Source organism: Saccostrea cucullata, unplaced genomic scaffold (assembly GCF_032062105.1).
Source record: "Saccostrea cucullata isolate Sc308-1 unplaced genomic scaffold, CSIRO_AGI_Scuc_v1 ctg3287, whole genome shotgun sequence".
Taxonomy (NCBI): Eukaryota; Metazoa; Mollusca; class Bivalvia; order Ostreida; family Ostreidae; genus Saccostrea; species Saccostrea cuccullata.
In genome coordinates, this window is record NW_026941526.1 from 67,754 (window position 1) to 72,440 (window position 4,687).

The window sequence follows — 4,687 nt, forward strand, 5'->3', positions numbered from 1 at the left end:
ACTGAGGCAATTCTTAACATAATGAATCTGGTGCAAAACTTAAAGAGACCTGGATACCGTGCAATCGAACGATCGATACCTATCTGCAAGTTGTATTGTCAATAATCATCGACCAGTTGGCTTTCATTCAAACAAGGAAAACACCTTTTAATAGTACGTATAAGATAATATCATTTGCATGATTAACAACAAACAGAATGACCAACTTCAGTATTTTTTTTAAATTTTAAAATGGGAATTATAAAGAGAACATGCACTTAGCATTCTGAAACTTTATAAAAGAGTCAAAGAGGGAAATAGACTCAGTGTTGTAAGCTTGAAATAACACGATTGTTTTGAATTGATAAATGTAAGAATAAGTCTTAAAAGGTAGGAAGAAAGAACCCAGCAGGCATTTCAACGTTGATTCAACGTTGAATCAACGTTGCACTTCAACGTTGAATCAACGTTGAATTTTGGTTGCATATGAAAGTTGAGGCAACGTTGAAACATAACGTTGTTTCAACGTCAATTTTCAACGTTGAATTGACAAAATTTATATTCCTAGTGAAAAGGGGGTCACAGTTATCACATCAAGGTTCTTCAAAGTACGCGTCTGTCTTACACTACTAAGTTCCACAAAGTGGCGGATCCATTGATTTTAATCACGCATATACATCTGTAGTTTAGTCCCACGAATGAAAGAAATGAACAGGAGAGTCCACCCTCTAGAGCAACAGCCTATTAATAAAAGAAATAAAGATGTGAAAGAAATTTCTTCGATACAACGTACGTAACACGTTATTTCAAACGATAAAAATAAATATACATGAATAATTTTAAAAATCAGACAACGTAATATTTTCCGGTACTTGGATCTAATCAACATGATTAAAAAGAATTATAGTAAACATCATATTAAAATTTGTTTTAGTATGCTTATAAAAAAATATTACTAAAGAAAATGTTATAGACATACATAGACATAGTGTACTTACAAAATGTTGTATTCCTTTGTATAATTTTCACGGGCGAAGAATCTGATGCAATCAAGGCTGACTATATACAATCAATTCCCTCACCACTGGTTGATTGAACCATACGATGAACTAAAATTAATTAAATTGTATAATATGTTAGTATACTTATATTTCATAACCAAATGAATATCAACAATACACATAATACACGAACAAAGGATGTGCATTTCACGTAGATTTCACATATACTTATAAAACAAGAATCAAATGATGTACAGATACTAAATAAACTTGATTTCTTAAATCCATGAAAAAAAAAAATACTTACTGAGCAGAAGTTGATATTCCAGCCTTAATCCTTGTGTATGTATCTTGAAAACACATTAAATATGAACAGCGCGCACTTCTTGTCCATCAGTTGAATTCAAATTTTGATCTAGATAAGCTGCATCTATACTCTGCCCAGCAAGAAAATTGCATAACAAGATTATCCTGACACTGAAACTGACCAGCTGAGCGAGAGGCACTCCTTATCTGATATCTCAAAGGTTTTTGGGAAGTGGATCTTTAAGTAATGCTATTTGACCGGGGTTAATTGTCAGTGTGAAAATTGTTATGTGTTTATTTGAATTTTTCTTTTATATATTTTGTGAAAAAGAAAGATTATAGAATTAATACACACAACAAAAGCACAATCTGATAAAATAAGACTTCTTAGATTCGCTCTGTATTACATTTTGCGCAAGAGTATAAGGCACGGATCAATATGAGTCTAATTTTAAGAACATTAATTCGGAATAAATAATTATTTTTATTACTTCTAAAGTAACATGGAATTACAGTGAGATGTTGGATAAAGATGTCATTATTTATTTAATGCTTATATTTAACATATTTTATAAATACCCCCGGTATGTATAAAAAAAACTACATTCACAATTTATTAAATTTCACAATGGTACTAGCTGAACTGGCACAACTCTTTTGAGTAAATCAATTTATAATGCATGTGTTTCATTTATTATATATAATCATATATATAATATTTTCTAACAATGCATACAGCCATGTGTATCTTGCGAAAAATCGCATAAATTAAGAGTTAAAGACACCTTTATATTTTGACCTTAAAAACTAAAATGCTCAATACTCATTACCCGTTCTTTTCTTAACTTTCCTAAAGTTGAAAATATGTTGGATCTTCCAGGTTTTTTCAACGTTGAAATCAACAAACAGTCAACTTAATTTGCATTTTAAACCTTGTTTCAATTCTATAATATCAGAAAATACTCAACGTTGAAAACATGTTGAATCTTCAACATTGTTTCAACTTTGAAATATCATTAAAACTTCAAAAGTTGAGAATTTGTTGCAGCTTCAACATTGTTTCAACGTTGAATATAGACAAGCATTCAACGTTGAAAAGATGTTGCAGCTTCAACGTTGTTTCAACGTTAAAAATATGTTGCAGCTTCAACGTTGTTTCAACGTTGAAATATCGACGAACATTCAACGTTGAAAATATGTTGTAGCTTCAACGTTGTTTCAGCGTTGAAATATCGACGAACATTCAACGTTGAAAATATGTTGCAGCTTCAACGTTGTTTCAACGTTGAAAAAAGTTTGAGGATTCAACGTTGAAACCTCAAGGTTGAAACAACGTTGAAATATAGTTGATCAACGTTGCAACTTATATATTCCACCTCCTTTCAACGTTGAAGCAACGTTGCGTGCCTGCTGGGAAGTAGTCAATAAACAGTTTTTTGAATGGAATGGGATCATAATTATATTTAAGATATGTTAATGAAGAAATTGATGCTGGTGTAAATACGAATAAGAGTAATGATCGGGGTAATTTTTCGACGGCAAAAAATAATTTCAGGTCATAAATCTACGGCAAAAATTGACCCCGGTCATCATTCGACGTAAAAAATGACTCTTTTTATTGTACACCGTATACAACGGGTAACGCGGGGGAGTCGCTTAAAAGTATGGGGGAGTCGATTTTCACCGCTGCGGAGTCAGATGTGATGTGGGTCACGTCTTTTTTTCGGTATATGTAAGATGTGTTTACAAAAAAACAATTAGCCCACGGGAGGTAGCAATAGTTAAGATTTCTGTTGGTCATTTGTCCGGCTAGCATATACGGCTAGTTTTCTCAAACACTTCGAAACTATTCGACAGATTTCATATTTACGTTGATCAAGTGGTTAAAACATGCATAGTTTGCACAATCTACGACTTGTTTAGGGATTATAACAGTTAAAACAACAAAAGTAAATGTTAATCTTTCAAATGCAACAATTGAAATTTGGCTAGACTTGATAAAAATTAATAATTAAAACATTTTCTCTTCAAAAAGTAATGGTTACGTAGGGGAGAGTCGTTTCTGGAAAAACACAACGCATAGGGGAGTCGCAAATAACGTGAAATGCATGACCTAATCTGGTGGTGTTTTTAGTTTAAGAATACACGTACAATTGGATTATATATCTTCGGAGCACAAGCGCAATGGGATAAGATCCTTCCCTAGCTCAGTATGTATTTTCCTTACACATTACAAAAATTAAAAAAAGATCAAAAACCCTCACTTTCAATAATGACATCCTCTCCATAAAAAAGAGAACAACCAGATTTATAATATGGAAAATTTCTTCATAATAATATTTACCATTTTTTTTATTAGAAAAGTGGAAATATCTGGTCGTCATTCCCACCCCTTGACTTCTTTTTTCTTAAAGGGAGGAGGGTTAGAAATGTTTAAACTGGTATATGCTTTCAATTTGGTCGACATATCAATGATTTATTTTTATTTTTCATTCATCATATAAACACATCTTCAGGCATAAACGATATATCTTAAATGAGAATATTTGGGATTATCTGGGGTTTACAGTAAGTACTACATGTTCAAGACAGACAGGGTTCAAGGGCAACATGCGTTTTTTTCGGACCGAAGAACCAAACTCTTTGCTCGAGGTTGTTAGTCTGAAGCTAAAAGGTTTTGTTTGAGGGGTCGACAAAACGCATTTTTATCCGAGAACAATCAATTAATGAATCGTTATATTGTTTATTATGATATCATCATGAGGATTTTTTTTCACGAGCACTGCAGTTTAAACTTGGTCAATTCCATCAAGTTTTGACAGTGACCTCGCCCGCACTGTGAAGTAAGCGGTGCCATAGATCATCGACAGGTCCAACATCTCACTCCTGTCAATTAGCGATTTATTTGACTGCTCAGGAAAACAGTAGAACGGCTTTTTTTAGTTATAGGATTTCTTACAATAGCAACTTTTCATAAGTATGAAAAAAATATAATCAACTTATCCTAAAAATTTTGACAAGCAAAAAAGAGGTTGGAAGAAGATTCATGTAACAACAGAGTTTCTCAACCAAAATTTATTAACACATTTGCAAATATAACTGTGATTTTACTATTCTGTTTGAAAACGTTGGAAGACCTTTCATACGTGCCTCTTTCGTGCAATGTATTTCAGATTTGTTATTATGGGTAAGGGCAGGGTCTTAAGTTCTATTTTAGTAAGAGCTATAAAAATTCACCAAGAAAACTTGAGGTACTGTGAGGAATGAGCTCACTAAATGATACCACGCCATGCCATGCCATAATGGCAAAGTCCATGTTTTGCTGTGGCCGAGAAACCCAGAATATGTGTCGGATCAAATAGTAAAATAGGAGGTCACCAGGGGCTGATACAGGAATTAGA

The 4,687-nt window shown here is 33.0% G+C and overlaps 1 long non-coding RNA gene across 1 annotated transcript; it reads right to left on the reverse strand.

Annotated features, from left to right (window-relative positions):
- Positions 1 to 531: 531 nt before the first annotated feature.
- Positions 532 to 1,502, reverse strand: LOC134257999 (uncharacterized). Its single transcript, XR_009990052.1, has 3 exons — positions 1,288 to 1,502; positions 978 to 1,088; positions 532 to 720 (listed from the first exon to the last, which is right to left on the reverse strand). It is a non-coding gene; the product is annotated as an uncharacterized LOC134257999 (long non-coding RNA).
- Positions 1,503 to 4,687: the final 3,185 nt, after the last annotated feature.